Raw genomic sequence first — 20,896 nt, forward strand, 5'->3', positions numbered from 1 at the left:
CAAGTAAAATGTTTTGTTGATCAGAAACACAAGAGAGAGCCTTTCATTTGCTTTCAATGCTGAAATGAACTTTGGATTTATTTATTTATTTCTGTATTATTTTCCCCATTAATTTCTAGTTAACTGATATTTTACTATATTACTTCCTCCTATCAATTTTCTATATTCTTTTGTTTCCTTTTTTATTCTTTAAAATTTTTGCTGATCTATTTAATTTATTTCAATTTATACATAACTAAACCATTTTGATTTACTAATGTATCTGGTACCAAATATTTAACTATTAAGACAGACAAACAAAAATCAACAGCTACAATAATATGCCAACATAACGAGGTAGAAAAAAAATTAAGAAAACATAACAATTTCACAGGCTGTTACAAATAAACCAATCACCAAGAAAATGTAAACAACTGTTGTAAATACATTTGTATATTATTAAGTATATTTTATTGGACATATGAGATCCAAATAAGCTATGGAAAATAAATATATATGGGATTATAAATTCTATACAAATGTGCATACAAATACACAAACTTTAGTAACCTTAGCCAGGTACCATGATACCTATCTGAAAAGTAATGCATCATCCCTACCAAATTGTGCACATTTTACAAATATATTTGACAAGAATGTGTACTTTTTTTATTATTGGTTGCAGAATTCTATATTTCTCTCTTTGTGTTGCTCAGCTTGTTTATACATTTGTGTTTATTTGTTTTTTGTGTCTTTTTTCTTTGACCCATCCATAAATAGCTGATGTGAATTACAATGTCTCATTTTGGTGGACTTACCACTTTTTTACTCTAATGTAATCTATTTTACTTCATATGTGATAAATCTATCCCATTGAAACAAATATATTTCAAATTTCTATATACCTTTGATGGATTAAAATTTTTATCATGATGTAATAACTCTATTTATTCCTAATATTGATTTCTAAACTCCATGTCACCTTAATATATCTAAACACCAGATCTTTTGCTCATTGTTATTAGTCTCATAAATTTTTATATCATGCTTTCATATTCAACTTCCTTGACTGCTTAGTCTTTATAGATGACTCTTATAAAGAATAAAAGACATTATTTAGATCAAATCTTACAAGACAGTTTAGGCATTTAAGTTTTTTGCAATATCAGCTATTTGAAAATGCTTCCAAAAAGCTAATTAAAAAAAAAAAAACTGTATGAGCTTTTTTTACTTTTACATTTGAATCCTTCATATTTTTTTTTCGTAGTAGATATCCATACCATTTACTACAAACACAAGAGTCTTAGAATGCTCTCACCAATTATTTCCCACATTTTGTCACTTGGAATTTTAATTCTAGGTTGTATGTATGTGTGTAATTTACTTTGTTTTCTTAAACCTTATCTATTCTGACATATCAGCTCTTACTGATGGATTATTTGGCAAACCACTCTTCATTATCTCTTTCATGTCTTCAGTGTTTTACTGTATCCAAAGCTATTTTCAACATGCTTGGATGGTAAATCTAAGGTCTTATGTTCATAAGATCATTTGTAGAATGGCCTTATATGATAAATATGTTTGGATTTAAAATTCTAGACACAGTGTTATCTTGCTGAAAATAATGCTGTATCCCTGAGAATATATTCTTAAATCTTGCTCTTGAAAAATCTAATGCTTAGTTGACCCTGACTCACATGTATGCTCTCTTTTTGGAAACTTCTTTATTATGCTCCTATTGTATTTTCTTAAATATCTCTATAATATATTTAAATTTGTTTATTTTTTTATCCTGACATTGTTCATTCTTCTTACATTCTATAAAACATGTATTTTCTGTTCTTTTTAAATTTTCTCTTTCTGAGATTTGTGTTATTAGGATTGGGGCAATGAAATGACAGCATTTCTCTCTTACCTTTCACACACTGTATTTATCTTCCTTAGTTTTTATTATATATTTATTTTTTCTTTGTCCTTTTTAACTACTTTTTTTTGGAAGTGCCTCTCTTTCTGAGTTATCATTTTAATAAGTTTTTTCCCCAACTGTATTTATTATATTATTTATCCAGTCTATTATTTTCTATAATTCAGTAATCACATATTTAAAAATAACATTCCCATGTGTATCCCTCTTATGATTTTTAGTTTATTACATAATGAGTCTCATTTCCTTTTTTTATCTTAGTGTGATTAATAGGCTTATATTTAATCATTTTCCTCTCGTTTATGGTAGCTTGTTTCTGATAGAATTCATAGTCCAGTTTCTTGTTTTTTATTTTAAGACAATTTGTTTTCTTCATATGTCTTGATATTTTGGCATGTGAGAATCATATAACTGAGGATTGTGGTTACTTTTGTATTGAAAGGTATATAGGTGGGGACTCCTGCATGGCTCAGCGGTTGAGTGTCTGCCTTTGGCTCAGGGCGTGATCCTAGAGACCTGGGATGGAGTCCCGCAATGGGCTCCGGGCATGGAGCCTACTTCTCCCTCTGCCTATGTCTCTGCTTCTCTATCTTTTATGAATGAGTAAGTAAAATCTTAAAAAATAAAGTAAAAAGGTATGTAGGAGATGGGCTGAATATCCAAATTAGGTAAAAAAAAAAAAAAAAAAAAAAAATAAGTTGAGGGCAGCCCCGGTGGCTCATTGGTTTAGCGCCGCCTTCAGCCCAGGGCCTGATCCTGGAGACCCGGGATCGAGTCCCACATAGGGCTCCCTGCATGGAGCCTGCTTCTCCCTCTACCTGTGTCTCTGTCTCTGTCTCTGTCTCTCTCTCTCTCTCCCATGAATAAATAAATAAAGTCTTTAAAAAAATAAGTTGAGTCATCTCTTGTACTGAGATCCAAATCACCATAATTCCATATTTCATTCCATTCCACATCTCCTTATTTCAAAGACTTATCCTCTAATTCTATTCAGCATTCTCCCAAGTGACATTAAGAAGGCACTCATTTGACTGCAATCCATAAACACTGGAATTAAAATTTAGATAGGGACATGACTGCTTAAAGCTCGTCAACTCCTCCCCCAATACCTATTTTAATGTCCTCAACCCTGCAGTTTTCTGCATTGACATAATCAAATTATATGAAATATGTATATTTTGAAGTTTTAACAAAATGTTTCTAATATTCTAAATTTAACATATTTTCCTCCTTTAATGTTATTTATAATTTACAGATTTTCTCAAAAATTTTCAAGATAAAAACTTCAGAGGAAATCTGCAGTAAATTTGATTGAAGAAGGGATGGACACTTTGTTTTCTGTAAAACACAAAGCATTCTCTGTATGGTTCACTTTTAAAATAGTATGTCTACAACACTTTAAATTTCATCACCAGGGATGCCTGAGTGGCTCAGTGGTTGAGGCCTGCCTTTGGCTCAGGGTGTGATCCCGGATTCCTAGGGTCAAATCCCACATCGGGCTCCTTGCATGGAGCCTGCTTCTCCCTCTGCCTGTGTCTCTGCCTCTCTCTGTCTCTCATGAATAAATAAACAAAATCTTAAAAAAATTCATCACCAAGATCATGGACTCATTAAAGGTGTTTTTAAAAATAGTTTAATTGAGAAATAATATAATTAAACTTTATACAAAAAAGAGTGCCCAGTAATTTAAAGTTAGTAACTATTGAATTTTATAAAGCATAGAAGTTTAAATTTTTGCTTATGTTTTTCTCTATTCTCTGTAGATAAAAATGATTTATGGTTAAGTCAGTACCTTCTATATAATCAAGCTATAAAAGATAAAAACTTAAAATTCTATTTAATATCAAATTACATATAGAAATTTACCTGATAGGGCAGCCTGGGTGGCTCAGCGGTTTGGCGGCGCCTTCACCCCAGGGCCTGATCCTGGAGACCTGGGATCGAGTCCCACATCAGGCTCACTGCCTGGAGCCTGCTTCTCCCTCTGCCTGTGTCTCTACCTCTCTCTCTCTCTCTCTCTCTCTCTCTCTGTGTCTCTCATGAATAAATAAATAAAATATTAAAAAAAGAAAAAGAGGGGATCCCTGGGTGGCGCAGCGGTTTGGTGCCTGCCTTTGGCCCAGGGCGCGATCCTGGAGACCCGGGATCGAATCCCACATCGGGCTCCCGGTGCATGGAGCCTGCTTCTCCCTCTGCCTGTGTCTCTGCGCCTCTCTCTCTCTCTCTGTGACTATCATAAATAAATAAAAAAAATTAAAAAAATAAAATAAAAAAGAAAAAAGAAAAAAAGAGAAAGAAATTTACCTGATAAATCATATACTATGTATTTTCTGTGACTTGGCTTCTATAGTTTTTGGGAAACTATTATTTACATAAAACAAGTTATATAATCCCATAAATTGAATAATCGTGTTGAAATTATCTTTTGACATATAGATTATATCTACATGTTTATTTTTTATAAACAGCATTAATTAAAAGTTGCACTGAGAAAAATTGAGATATGATAAATCAATGACAGATTTAAAATAAGTAAAACCAATAAATATGTTTTGTACATTCTGGGATTCTTTTCCATTAAGCATTTTCTTAATAAAGACACTAAAGTAATGGTCACCAAATAGGTAACTTTGTGCCACTTGAACACCAGATAAGTTAGAGCAGGAAGAGAGATTGCAATTGTTTAATAGATAAACATAAAATTAAGCTTATTGACCAGAGAACTCATCTTATGACTGTGTTTCCTGGGAGGGGCCAGAGGTCACATCTGCTGAGACACTCGCCTTTGATATTTCTGCACATCCTGCAAGCAGAAGTGTTGGCTATTTTTGTTCCAGACTACCTTTCTGAGGGTGTATTTATTTGAAAGTGCCTTAGCATATTGAGTTCATCCCTCTGGAGTGAAGAGAGGATTTACTTGCTTGTATCCTATTATAATGAGTTTGGGTTTACCAAAGTTGGAGTTCCTCAGTCATGACACAAACCCACCATGAGTGCAGCATCTACCTTAGCCTCTTATTTTCCCACTATGATGGTTGTGGAGGAGGTATTACCACACACTAAGGGCTTAAGACAACACAAATGTATTATGTCACAGTTCCTGTAGGTCGGAAGCTTCGGCATACCATGATTCAAATCTTTATTCACTCTCACTGGGCCAAAATCTAAGTTTTGAGTAGAGCTGTGGTTCTCGTCTGGGACTCAGAAGCCTCTTCCAACTTCATTAATTGCTGATAAAATTCATTTACTTGCAACTATGGGGACCAAGGTGTCTGTTTTGTTGCTACCTGTCTGCCAGAGAGACAGCTTTTAGCTGTTTGCTGCTTTTAGTTCCTACAAGCCATCCTAACTTCCTTGCCATGTGGCCCCACAGAAAATTAACAAACATGGTTTCATTGTTTCTAGCCAAACTGAGAATGTCTCTCTGCCTTCCTCTTCTGCAACCTGGCAAAGATAACCCTCTGCTTTTAGAGGACTCATCTGATTAAGTCAGGTCCACTCAAGATAGTTTCCCTTTTGCCATTTAACATAACATAATTACTGGAATGATATCTCAAAATACTTACAGTTTCTTCCAACATTCAAAGAAGAGTCTCATACAAGGATGGACAAGATCACTGCGATTATCCAAGATTGATACTTGTCACAGTGATCAAGAGGAAATGACACAGACATAAGTTATGTAACTTGTTATATAATGAGTAATAAAATCCTTTGTCTTTGAGAGATGAATCTTGTACCTTCTTCCAATAATTTATATTAGTATAAATCATTTGCTTCAAAGTAAGATAATATCTCAAGTAATTCACAATTTTTGACAATTGCCTTCAATAGATAGTACATTGGCTGGAAAAATGCAAAATATATTTGAGAAACTGAGTATTTTTGCTTCAGGCTGAAGATAATAGTAAGGTATACTTTGTTGGGATTGAGCAAACTGACATAATGCTACAAGGTAGCACATAACCTTCAGATATAATTATCACCAGTATAAGTATATGGAGTATCTCCTAGCATTCTCATATTGATTTTCTGACACATGAAATGAAAGTAGAAATTATAGTAGAAACCCCAAAATAGAACCTTCTGAATGTGTCCTCCTGCCTCAGCCAAGATGGTATATCAAATGTCCTCCTGAATTCCATCAGAAATGAAGAGACTGGCACTCCATCAAAAGCTTTAATGTGGGTTCCCTATAATACCCTTGATTAGACCACTTGTCTGGATCTTGGAAAACTATGTGGAACATGGAGAATGATGAAAAATACTGGAAACTACCAGAAACAAGATATCTCCAAAACCAACTGCAGTATGTGGGACAAGTGTCACTGCTACAATATAAACAGGAAAATATGTCTTAAATATGCTCATAAATAAAAAGATCATACCAATTATTTTGATGGAAAGATAGCAATAAAAATTCACTGTTTTATTCAGAATTATGCTAACATTTATTGTTTTGTAAAAATAGTCTTTAACAAACCACAAAAGACTCTTAACTCTGAGAAAAAAACTGAGGGTTGCTGAAGGGGAGGTGGGTGAGGGAATGGGGGGCAACTAGGAGATGGGCATTGAGGAGGGCATGTGATGTGATGAGTACTGGGTGTTACACTATATGTTGGTAAATCGAATTTAAATTAAAAAAATAAATATAGTCTTCAGGGAATGTAGTACTCTTGAACATTTCTGAAAACTTCATGTTGATCCACCATATTGATGACATTTTGCTATTCTGCAACAAGATTTGATAAGCAGGAAGTGGTAAGTACTCTACATGCCATAGAAAGGCATGCGTAAGGGATGCCTGCGTTGCTCAGTGGTTAAGCATCTGTCTTCAGTTCAGGGTGTGATTCTAGAGTCCTGGGATCAAGTCCCATATTGGGCTCCCTGCATTGAGCCTGCTTCTCACTCTGCTTATGTCTCTATCTCTGTCTCTGTCTCTGTGTGTGTGTGTGTGTGTGTCTAATGAATAAATAAATAAAATCCTAAAATAAAAAGATGTGTAAATGAAAGAATTGGAGATAAATCTTTTGTAGATGTAGAGATTTGATACATCAATAAAAGTATTCTGACTCTAGTGATCTTGATCCTGTTGGGTTTTCTGCTTTAAGTTAGAAATAACATTGCTACAGTCCTGTTAAGGATTAAATATTTGTGTTCTTCCCAAATTAATATGTTGAGATCCTAATGCCCAATGTGATGATATTGAAAGCTAAGGCCTTGGAAATGTGATTAAATTATGAAAGTGGTACCCTCATGAATGAGATTAGTATCTTTATGATGGAGATGCCAGAAAGCTTTCTCACCTTCTTTGCCATGTAATGACATAGCAAGAAGATGACCATCTATGAACCAAGAAATCGGCTCTTACCTGACAGTGAATCTCACAGCACCTTGATTTTGGGATTCCTAGCCTCCAGAACTGTGAGAAATAAATTTCGGTTCTTGTAAGCCATATAATATATAGCACTTTATTATAGCATCCTGGATGTACTAAGGTAGTCACCAAACAAAGAGTCATGTATGTGAAACAACATTCTATCATTCTCCAGAAATGGTACATTTGAGATGGAGCCCAAACATGAATAGTTTTTTTATTTCAGTTACCTCTTTTGCACCAATGTCTCCTCAAATTGCACCTGGTGCTTAAAATGGGGGAAGAAAAACAGCTTGATCTAGTTAACAGATGTGTTGATCCAATATGATACATTAAGTGAAAACTGAAGATGAACTGCTACAACACTACAAACTAAGTAAGGCATGTTTCAGAAGAACACTGGTGAAGGAAATACTCCCCCAGGGGCAGAAATGTGAGCACAACAGTTGGTCAGTCACTTTTTTAATGAAGGTTGAAATGGTCCAAATTAAGAATATCCATAGACTATTTGTGTAAGAAATGACTCGTTGGCCAATGGCTTACAAGTAGCAACTTTAGAAGACTAAATGCAAGGAAGTTTTGGGAGAAGTCCTCTATAAAACTGCATAGGCATAAAGTGGCACATCTTCATATTTAATATGTACGTCCACTAGAGTGCATTACTACAAAATATTTTTCATGTATATAGACAAAAAATTTTTTTCTATGACTGCTGATCTTTCTCATTGGCTGGTACAATGGTGTATGTCAAAAGAAATGCCTGATTTGGGCAGCCCCGGTGGTGCAGCAGTTTAGCTCCGCCTGCAGCCTCAGTTTGATCCTGGGGACCCTGGATCGAGTCCCACGTCAGGCTCCCTGCATGGAGCCTGCTTCTCCCTGTGCCTCTGTCCCTCTCTCCCTGTGTGTTTATGAATAAATAAATAATATCTTAAAAAAAAAGAAAATAAATGCCCGATTTACTCTCCTGAGAGATTCAAAAACCATGCTGCTGACCATGAGACTTATTTTATAGAAGGAGATGTAACAATGGGTAATGATCATGGAATCAAGTTTTCCTAATCTAGCCTTCATCTTACAGAAGCCACAGTTCTAACAGAACAATAGATTGCACGTTTATATTCTAAACTAAGCCATCAGCTCACAGAAATCTTCCTGATGGATTCGAATAATATTCTTGAGAATACAATAATTTCATAGAACCAGTAGCTAATATAGTATGCTCTAATTCATGAAATCAAAAGGTAGAAATATCTCTGGTCTCTCTAACAATCATTTCTAGTGAACTACTTAGAGAATCCCCCCCCCCACCCCTGTGGCGCGCGCACACACACACACACACACACACACACACACACTCAAATTCCAGAATCCTTAGGTTTTGCTGTATCAGAGGCCAGAGGTTCTGGTACTAGCAGTGAGCGCTGATGAAGTTGCTTCCACTAGGGGGCACAGGCAGAAGTATTTATTATTGCCTTGCAGTCTGGGCTCTATAGGGAACAGCAGTTACTCTACTTGCATGGATCATTGGCTCTGATGACCATCAGAAACTAGATTTGTTGCTACATTAATGGGTGCAGGAAATGTGTGGAGCCCCTGAAACCCACTGTGATGTAACTTCATTCTTCCATGCTTGAGGACAGTGGCAAATGGGCAGTTCTAACAGCCATGGGTCTCAAAGGGTAAAACAAGTATGAGTTTGACTTCTTCAGGATAAAATTGTGATCAACCAACCCAGATTCTCTGAAATACTAGCAACGGATAAAGACTATCTTTGGTACTGGAGGAGGTAGAAAATTTTAGCTTTGGGAAAAGTTGCAGCTATAAGGAATATAGCTTGTTCCAGTAACACTTCCTAGTTATGTCTTTTGTGGATAATGCAGACTGTGTTCCTAGACTACTCCAGAATTTGTTACAGTTTTGGCTTCTTTCTGGTCTAAATAAGTTTTTTTTTTTTTTCTTTTTGGTTTCAGTCACTTGAACTCAAACTGAATACTAATAGAAAATTCTATGTGTAAAAGAGATTAGTCCAGAAAAGCTTTTTCAAGTGAAAGAGCAAACAGATGGGAATATAACACTAGGGAATTCTAATATTTAAGGTTTGTGAAGGGAATGAAGTCCCTAAAGAGAATAAAATTGCTGGACCAGAAGGTAGTACAAAACTAATGATGTTGAAGATATTACCCAAAATAAGATTTCAGGTAGGAAGAAGTGGTCAATAATGACAGTTATCAAAAGGAACCAAACAAGATATAGAAATACTCTTTTTATCTGTTTTCTTTTTTTAGAATTACTAGGTATTAGTTAGTAGAATAGCTTCTCTGATTTTAAAACTCAATAATATGTACTTCCTTTGCATTTATTATGCTCTTCCTCCATTGAGTGTATTAGCAATATATATATATATTTTTAAGATTTTATTTATTCACTCATGAGAGACACAGTGAGAGAGAGGCAGAGGCATAGACAGAGGGAGAAGCAGGCTCCATGCAGGGAGCTCAATATGGGACTCAATCCTGGAACTCCAGGATCATGCCCTGTACTGAAGGCATAAGCTCAACCGCTGAGCCACCAGGCATCCCAGCAATATTATTTTTATGCACATTATTTTCAAATGGTTTATATTTCCAGTATCTTCTATCTTTTTTGGAAATGTTTATGCTTACTTAAAAGTTTTAGTCTTGATGTTCCATCAACCCATTTTTTATAATAAATTTATTTTTTATTGGTGTTCAATTTACCAACATATAGAATAACACCCAGTGCTCATCCCATCAAGTGCCCCCCCCTCAGTGCCCGTCACCCATTCACCCCCACCCCCCGCCCTCCTCCCCTTCCACCACCCCTCGTTCGTTTCCCAGAGTTAGGAGTCTTTATGTTCTGTCTCCCTTTCCATTAACCCATTTTTAAAAAGAGAAAATATAAAAGAAAAGAAATATGAGCCCACAAACCAACGTGGTAATATACATATGATAAGAATCTAAAATGAAGGATAGAAGTAATATAGGGGAGAAATATATTTGAAAAATATGATTAAGAATTTTCTCGGAGCATCCCAGGTGTCTCAGTGGTTTAGCGCCGCCTTCAGCCCAGAGCCTGATCCAGTCCCACGTCGGGCTCCCTGCATGGAGCCTGCTTCTCCCTCTGCCTGTGTCTCTGCCTCTGTCTGTCTGTCTCTCTCTCTCTCTGTGTCTCATGAATAAATAACTAAAATCTTTAAAAAGAAAAGAATTTTCTCATGTTCAAGGAAGATGAGAGACCTTCCACTTACCATTTTCAGATAGTGAAAAAGCACATTTAAAAACAACTATATACACAACCAGCATAGAGGAATTTAAGAACACAATACACATCACGTAAAATATGCATATTCTTTTCAACTACACACAAAATGACAATGTTACTAAAAAGGTGTACTTTTGTAAACTAGCATTTAATAAAAAATGATTGAAACTACAATTTAAAATTATATCCAAATACATGAACTACTTGAGGATACATTTAACAATATGTATGAGGGATCAGCTCCTGACCAGAAAAAAAAAAAAAAAATATGTGTAATTTTTTTTTGGACCGAAACCCAATTACAAGAGCTTTACTTGACAGACGTCTTGGGGAAGATCTGCTTTGCCCACACCAGATTTGGTGCACAGTCAGTATATTGCAGCATCTGATGAAAGTTACAGTCAAGGACTCATGCTCCCCTAGTGGCCATGTCTTTCAGCTTAGCTGCATTCCTAGTCTAGGTGCCCTCCATTTGGAGGTGTCCTATAAGGGAAATTTGAAGACGTTTTTCTCCATTCTCACTCAGTACTCAGTACTTTTCCACTCTTATTCCTTTCCCCATCCCTCTCTTCTGCATCTAGGTCCATAAGATGCAGAAATCTTTAGAGGGTCAGGTCGACTTTCTCAATAGTGTAATGATCCTCTCCCCTTTCTATATGCTGAGCCACCTGAGTAATATTCCATGAAGGAAAAATGGAGGAGAAAGCAGTTCGTATCTTTTCTATTTTTAGATTCTTGCTTACACTATGGGAGTAAATGATTAAAGGCTTGACTGTCACTTTCATTTTTGGCTTGTTGGTTTGTCTTTCCTGACACCTGGCAACTCAAGCTCTCTCTCCAGTTTAGCTGAGCTCCTGACAATGTATTTAAGACTTGTACACTGAAAAGTACAAACATTCTTGAGAGAAATTAAAGAAGAAAAGACCTGTTAGATTAAAGGGTTGGAAAAATCCATATTCTAAAGATATCAATTCTCCCAACTTAATCTATAAATTCAGAGTAATCTCAAAATCCCAGTCAGATTTTTTATGCATTGACAAGAAAATTCTAAAATTTATATCATATATATATATATGATATAAATTTCTATAATATTTTGAAATGGATGGACAAACTTGGAAGATTTAGATCTTGTTTAGTTACAGTTTTCAAGAGAATGTGGTATTTAAACAAGGATAGGTATATATATTAAAGGAACAGATTACAGAGGACAGATAAACCCACACAAAAATGGTCAAGTGGTTGTTTTTTTGTTGTTCCAGATCCCTTTTAACTTGTCATGTTAAGACGATTTTTAACTTCCAGAAAAGTTGAAAATAGGGCACTGATGTTTCCCAAATATCTTTCACCCAGCTTCTCATAAGGTTAATATCTTATAGAACCCTGGAAAATTTGTTAAAACCAATACATTAATATTGGTAAAATGCTGTTAACTAAGCTATTGACTTTACTTGGATTTCAGCAGTTTTTCAAAAGTTCTTTTTTTTCTTCCAGGATGCAAAACAAGATACTACATTGTACATTGTATTTAGTTTTCATGTCTTATCTCCTGCAGTCTGTATCTCTGTCTTTTCTTGATTTCCACGATCTTGATACTTTTGAACAGTGCCTTTGTCTTTGCTCTCCTGACAAATCAAAGGAAAATGAAATATTTTAATCTACTTAACTCATGTTAGTTCTATTTTTGAATGATATATATTTTAAAGGTTTTTTCCTGATAATAACTTAAAAAAAGTGAAGTCATTCTATTAGGTTAAAATATTTTGCCAAACGTATTATCTCAAGTCTTTGTGAGATGTCCTTTATCACTTGCCAGGAAGCTATCATTTTGGCATCTCAGGCCAAAGTACAGAATATTAAATCCTTTTCATCCTCATCATCTAATTAACCAACTGTTCAATCGCACATTGCCATTTTTCTTCCAAAATCTCAAATTTCAACTAGAATCAGAGTTAAAACCACACCCTACATCCTCAAATCTTCTAATTTTTCACAATATCTTTTGTTCAAGTTTTTCATTTTTAAAGTGTTTTGATTATGTAGATACTAAAGTTGTATAGTTCCATAATTAGCACCTTGTTAATTTATATTAAGTCATTGCTAAATTACTTCCTCTTTAATGGTAATAGTCATTATCCTATTGCTGTATATATATTTTTAAATATTTTATTTATTTATTGATGAGAGACAGAGAGAGAGAGAGAAAGTGAGAGGCAGAGACACAAGCAGGCTCCATACAGGGAGCCGGATGTGGGACTCGAACCTGGGTCTCCAGGATCACACCATGAGCCAAAGGTGGCACTAAACGGCTAAGCCACCCGGGGTTGCCCCTATTGCTGTATATTTTGGAATAGATAGACACTTTTATGATTAGCTGAATATTGCTGGGTACAGAAAAAAGGTAAATATTTATTTTAGTGGCATATTTAAGATAGGATGCACTTTTACAGGATAAGTCAACTTCCTTGTTTGGCAGAGTATCATGGGAAATTTTACATATCTGATTATGAAAGATTTAAGTTATTTTTAATGCTCCACTTTCTACTGATTTTAATTCCAATTTTTTAAAGTAAAGAATGTTCACAAGGTTGACAAAATGAGGTAAAAAATCACGAGGTTAAAAAGTATGCTCAATTAAATATTATACTCTGTTATACAAAGCTTACCTTCTCTGAGTTTTGAAACCTATAAACAAAGCTATTGAAATGCTTCATTCATGTTTCTGGCATTAAAACCAATACATAATTCAAATTAAATGCTCCAATAAACAAGGCTCTAATTTATTATTTTATTTGTTGATATATTCGAGAAATATTTGTTGTATTGTTAAAGTTGCACCACCTCATTTTTCTTCTATAATTCATTTTGTAGGTAATGACATAAAAGTAACTCAAAAGATTAGAAAAAAAATATTCTTTTTCCATGCTTATTACCAAACTCAAGTTTGTTTCCACATCGCTCAAAAAGCCAATACTCAAGAAATGAGTTCTATTGGAAAAGAGTATGAGCTTTATTCAGGAGCACAGCCATCTGGGGAAAAGGTAGACTCTTGTCCAAAGGCCAGCCCTGAAGTTTTTGCCTGACCCAGGGATTTTTAAAGGGATTTAGCGCAGTTAATTGGTTAAGGGAGTACAGTGGTCTATTTCTTGATTATAAGCAGACTCTGTGGTGCCAGCTGTAGACTTTATCATGGGGCTCAGAGGTTGTACAAGGGTGTCTAGTCCCTTCATGCCCAGGGGTTGTGCAAAAAGGGTCTGGTTCCTAGGGGTGGAGTTGTGCATCAGGGTCTGATTTCTATTTCATGATATGTAGAAGTTCTCTGTGGTTTGTTTGTTTGTTTAGGAATGAGTGCATGGTCTTGCAGATACACAAAGAAAGATTTAGCTAATCAATCATGTGAACTAAGGGTACTTGTTGAAGCTGAAACACTAAGAGGTTGGCTGGAGAGGTCAAAGCAACTTCACGCTCAGTAATATGATTCAGTGTAAATATAAATCTACCTTGTAGCCTGAAATGTGTACTTATATGTAGAGAGCTATATAACTTATTTTCATAACCACATATTTAAACTTGAATTTGCCAAATTACATGTATACTAACCTGTCTTAAGAGTTTTAGTTAGAGTGCTAAGTAGTGTACTTTTAAAAATTGAGATATAATATAAATGCCATAAATTCATACTTTTAAAGTATTCCATTCTCTTTGTTTTAATATGTTCACAAAGTTCTGCAACCATCATGTCACCACTTTCTAATTCCAGAATATTTCATCCCAAAGTAAAGTATGTACCCATCAACAGCTACTCCCTTTTCTTCCTTCTCCTGTCCTTAGAGCCATTAACATACACACTGCTTTTATGGAAATGCTAATTTTGACTTTACGTGTATATATAGAATTACACAATATGTGATTTTTGTATCTGGTTTCTGTCAATTAACATAAATGTTTAAAGATTTCACCATTATGTGGCATATATCAGCACTCCATTTTGAAGTCAAAATAAGATCCCAGTGTATAGATACACTGTATTTTATTTCTCTTTTCAGCAGTTGGAGAACATTTGGGTTGTTTGCCTTTTCTGGCTGTCACGAATAATGCTGCCATGAACATTAATGTACATTTTTTCATATGAACATATTTTCATTTTTCTTGCCTATATACTTAGGAGTGGAATTGTTGGGTCATATGCTAATTCTATGTTTAACTTTAGTGAGGAGTTGCAGAACTGTTTTCCAAAGCAAATGCAACCTTTTACATGCCCCGCCAATGAGTATGAGGCTTCTGATTGCTATTCTTCCTCACCAGCACTTGTTATTGTCCATCTTTAATTACAGCTATTCAAATGGCAGTAAATTATAACTTATTGTGGTTTTGATTTGCATTATATAGTTGACTAAAATTGCTGAAAACCTTTTTAAATGCTTATTTGCCATTTGTAAATCTTCTGTTTTAAAACTAGCTTTCCAATATGGTAGGAGAAATGTAGTAGGACAGGGAGTTAGAAAAGCTGAAGAAAGTTGCAGACTTTTAAAAATCTTTCAACCTCAAAATTATCCAGTATAGAATTAATCAGCCAACAATCTCAATCAATATGAAGAAACAAAAATGATAGCAAAAACAACTAAGAGCTATATATTTAAAAATTCCATTACTTTCCTTAGGAAAGAGTTTAGATACTGTGTCTAAATTAGCCCTGGTTGTTTTAAAAATGATTGAATCAGAATGAAAATATTTAGATTTTCTAAACTTTGAGTCCTTTCAACCAAAGCAATTTTTAATTTTACGTTATTATGTTTATTCTCCCTATATTCATTCCAATAGCTCCATCATGACTTATACAATGCTATTTCCTTATATATATTTATTTGTCCTATTGAATATATTAATAAATTATATATTAATAAATTAATATATATTAATATATATTAAAATATACAGCATTCAAGTTACTGAATGGTTAAATATATATCTAAATTATATATATACAAATTAATACACATATTAAAAATATAAAACTAATTATTAAACCAAAAGCAACTCTCATGAAAGAATAAAGACCTTACATGTTAGAGGAATAACTAATTGACCAGTAAGGAGCGTAATAAATTTTTATTTTCTTTATTTTTTTAATTTTTATTTATTTATGCTAGTCACAGAGAGAGAGAGAGAGAGAGAGAGGCAGAGACACAGGAGGAGGGAGAAGCAGGCTCCATGCCAGGAGCCCGACGTGGGACTCGATCCCGTGACCCAGGATCACACCCTGGGCCAAAGGCAGGCGCTAAACTGCTGAGCCACTCAGGGATCCCCAGCGTAATAAATTTTTAAACAAATTTTTTGCTTGAAAATAGTAGTGAAACCATCAATAAAAATTAAACCATTAATAAAAATGAAAATTAAAAATGAAAAAGTTATTTATAAGTCTTTCTTCTGAGGTTTCAAGAACTTCTGCATAAAGTAAACCTAGAAATACTTTAAATAATCCCTAAAGAATTGAGTACCAGAGCTACAGAAGTTTCATTAATATGCTGTTGTTAGCCAAACTTTATTTTGTCCTGACTGCAAGAAAGTTAAATGAGAAATTGTCACATATGAGGTATCAGATTTAAAAAAGAAAAAGTGAACTTTTATGAAGTACATAGATGCTAAGAAAAATTCAGAGTTTTTCATTCAGAAGGAGGTTAGAAACATAACTATCGCTTGCACTACCCACTGACATTTCCTAATGTTTCTAGTTTCTGGGGCCTCATTCTAGAAGTTGCTTATATCCCAGTGTGCACAAGTGCCAAAATTGCTCAATGATTAATACTTGCTTTCAAAATTTTTATACTTGTCACTATGCAGTTCAGTGATAGTTCATTGCTATTTAATATATTATACTTTTTAAAAAGTTTACCAGTTTATCTTGTATATTGTCTATCACCTGCACGAAAATGTAGCTTTCACGAAAGCAGAGTTTTTTCTATGTTAATCATAGCTCTATTCTCAATATTTATATACATACCTGGGTAAGGCAGATGTTCAACATTATATGTTGAATAGAATGAATACATCATTCTTAAATTGGAATTTAGATACTATACATGTCACCACCTAACTCTTCATTCAACAAATATTCATTCAGCATCTAATATGGATTAGGTATTCTGATACAGTATGGGAATACACAAATGACCTTGTAGTCTTGTCCAAATGTTGTTATTGAAATTTATGGAATTTTGTTACTGTTTCATGTATTAGAAACCTTAAATTTTTGCTATAAATGGGAGATTTTTAGAATAGATTCCATTCTGGATTAACGGACACTTTCTATTTTGCTAAAAGACACATTTCCTGACCCTGGCGTGGTTTATTAAACCACTCAAAGGTCAAATAGGGTTCATATCTCATTATTTGGGTGTTTTGCTTACTAAGAATCAGCTGTTTGGGCCACAAAGCTATTTATACCAATTATGGGTGGGTTTTTAAAAAATATATATAAATACTTTCATATCCTGTAGACTACTGAAATGTTGGTGTAGAATAATACAAATTGTGTTTTCTATAGAAAATAGTTTGAATATTTCTGAAAGATTGATAAATGGGACAAAATAAATGCTGTTAGGTTAGGTATGGGTGAAAAGTTTTTATTTAATTTTAATTTTAATTTTTTTAAGATCTCATTTATTTATTAATAAGAGGCACAGTAAGAGAGAGGCAGAGACATAGGCAGAAAAGACTTTTGAAGCAGACTCCATGCAGGGAGCCCGATTTGGGACTCAACCCTGGGATTCCAGAATCACTCCCAGGTGGGAAGCAGGTGCTCAAATGCTGAGCCACCCAGATGTCCCAATTTTTTAAAGGCGATATAAAAAATTATAGAAAGTGATAGATGAGTGTACTTCTCACTCTGCTTTAAGAAAAAAAAACCCTGAAAATTGTATATTAAATTGTTTAAAGCAAAAATATCACATGTGTAACATTCTTATGAGTCTCTGAAATAAATTTATTCTTTCATATGCAGATTTTTGGGGTATGATACAATAGATATGTTAGAATGTTTAACATAAGTTAAGATCTCATCTGTGCCATTCATAATCTATGAGCATCTGTATCAACATAGCTAATTTCATGGTCTTCAGCTTCCAAATCTGTAAAATTTTGTGATGTTTCATGACATAAAAAACAAAGTAAATGCCAAACAAGATCACTCAAAAATTAAAGGATGATGTTGTAAACATTTAATTCTTAGAAGTTAGAATTAAAGTTTAAATCACACAAAACATTAATTGCCCTTAGAGTCTTCATTTTCGTGTTTCATGACAAATATTGGAAACAAAGATCAATTTATTTCAGTTTGCTTTGACCTCGACCTTGGTGAAATGGTTAAGAGTATATGATTGGAAAGCACATTCAGTGGTACATGTTGCTTCATATCAGCTCACTTCCTCTGTTTAATTATGAATACTTTAGTTTTGCGGGTATGATCAAAATCGTCTTTGCTAATTTTGCTAATTGAGATTCCAGTTATTGAATGCATATTGCAGTATTTCCATAAAACATTCACATATATTTGTATTTTTTCTGCCAAACAATTATAAAAATGGTAGCCTGTCCAGGATTCTAAAATATTGGAAAATGCAGTGATTAGTAGGAGACAGTAATCAAATAAGGCAATATTCTAATTGCATAGCAGGTTAACAGTACTCCACAGAACTACATGTAAAACCTGCCAATATAAGACTACTATTTACTTAGATGGCATTAATAAATTCATTGTATCCACATTTAACTTGTAATTGTATATGTGATCAATGAATATTCAAACAATATTATTTTTAAATATGTAAATACTTGCAGTGAAACTGAATAATAAGCATCCCTAAGTACGATGTACAACTTTTTACATAATATATAATGAAATTTATGGAAAGGAGGTTTGAAATTTGACTTACTAAGGAGATTGACTTGGATAAAATATAATTGAGGTCTTGAATATTAAATATAAATTTTTTTCTAATCATAGCTTCTCACATTCTTGTCAGAACACAACAGAAAATATATGCAGAATAAAATGAGATACTGAATCTTTATGAAGTGTTTTAAATCATACCATCTCTAACATGGTCATATATAGTTTTAATATTTAAAAATATTTAAAATTTTCATTCTAAAAAAGATACAGAAAACCCCATGGTGATTTTTCATGGGAAAAAACTCCATACTACCTTTCACATTTATTTGTATTTATAAATTTAACAATTGATCGAAAGGCAGACATTTATGGAAAAGTTCATGGCTAATACCTCATAAATGTCTGAAGAAGGGAGAAGTTGGGTTTTATCAGTTTCCCTAACTTGTAAGAACTGCTGGAGGAAAAAAGAGGATGTAAATTATAATATTGCTGACTAAGTACTGAATAAATTATTCTCAAATGATTAAGGTAAAAGAATTAGGAAAGGAGAAAGGGATAGAAGGAGAAAATGGAGAAAGAGAAACTTCTTGACATCAAAACACAAGTTTGACTTAAGGTGATGGTAGAAAATTTGAGACTTTGAATACCTCTTAACAGATTATTTAGTTGCTCTTTTAAAAAATATATTTATTCTCACTTAGAAAAGATTTGAAGTGGTCTTGAAATCTTCAATTAGCTTTTGATTAAATTTTCAGTGATAAGGACACCTGTAAGATGTCACTGCTCAGTAAGGACACCATTCTTCAGTCCAGGGATGGAGAAAGTAAATTCAAAGCAATAAGAAAAAGGTCAATTTAATTATAGATACTAAGTCACATAAAATATTCTAATACTCTCAATGCTTACAAATGGATTATTTAAAAAGTACTCAGATCAGAGAAAAATATTTGGGCAACTTTCAGACTATTAACCACTATCAAGGTGAGATTTCATTGACCTGATGCATCAACTTTTTTTCAAATTTCTGTAACTAGTTGGTTGGTGCCTATTGTTCCTGAAGACCCTTCTTCATTTATTTTCCTGAAGTGCTAATATAGAGATTTGTGAGTATGCACTGCTTTTCTAACATATTTGTCATTAAATGCAACATAGTAGCAATAGATTTAGAAACACCATCAGATGACAAAATATTATTTTATAATTACATATTTTCGTAAAATGAGTGGTAGAGTTTTAATAATACACATGATTTTTTTAGCTTTAAAACTATAATTTTTCTTCCTTCCCTTTTATTGAGGAGAGGAATATATAAAAGATGACACTTCAGATTATGTGCTACATTTTTACAAAAATCTTTTTATTACCATAAATGAAAATATATATTCTTATTGTGGCCAGGAAATCTAGAATACTAAAGAGAAAGAATTTTCAGGATTCATTGATAATTTGTTCCTATGAGAAAATAATGGGGAGAAAAGGACTAGGGAAAAATAAGTGTTATTAGTATTTTTACTTAGTTTATTTAACTATATGAATTATTTAAGAAGTGTTGAAAAAGTCCTCTATATTGGAGGACTTTTTATTAAATAAAATCTTTTAAAAATACAAATTTTTCATAGTTTTGCTATCTCCGGAATGTCATTTATTTGGAATTCTAAAGTATGTAGCCTTTTCAGAGACTTGGCTTCTTTCACTTAGTAATATAAAATTAAATTTCCAGGGTACGTGGGCCTCAGACTTTTGGTTTCAGCTCAGGTCATGATCTCAGAGCCCTGGGATCAAACCCCATCTTGGCTCTGGGCTCAGTGCAGTCTGTTTGTCACCCTCCCACCCTCTCTGCCCCTATTGCACTCCTGGAAGGAAGGAAGGAAGGAAGGAAGGAAGGAAGGAAGGAAGGAAGGAAGGAAGGAAGGAAGGAAGGGAGTTTCCTTCATGTCTTTTCATGGCTTGATAGCTCATTTCTTTTGAGCGAAATAGTATTCCATTGTCTGGATGTATCATGTTTCATTTATCTATCTACTTACTACAGGACATCTTGGTTATTTCCAAGTTTTGGCAATGATAGATAAAGATGCTATAAATATCTATGGGAAACTTTTTGTGTGGATATAAATTCTGGAAAGGTTTTTAATAATATTTCAATATATATAATTATTAAGGAACTAAACATATTTTCTATTTCTAATTAAGTAGTTTTGGTAATGTGTGCTCTTCATGGAATTCAACCATCTCATCTACATTTTTACTTCTATTGACTATCAATAATAAATAGTTTAGGATGCCCATATATCCCAATCTCTTCCCTTATTATTCTATAACTTATTGATATTCCCTAATGTTTACTCAATCTCAATTGACATGTGTTATCCATAAAAGATTCCTGTTCATGAGCTATAGGACTCAAGCAGGGTTTTTTATTTTATTTTTTAAGCAAGGTTTTTTA

This window comes from Canis aureus, chromosome 9, assembly GCF_053574225.1.
Source record: "Canis aureus isolate CA01 chromosome 9, VMU_Caureus_v.1.0, whole genome shotgun sequence".
In the NCBI taxonomy this organism is placed as follows: domain Eukaryota; kingdom Metazoa; phylum Chordata; class Mammalia; order Carnivora; family Canidae; genus Canis; species Canis aureus.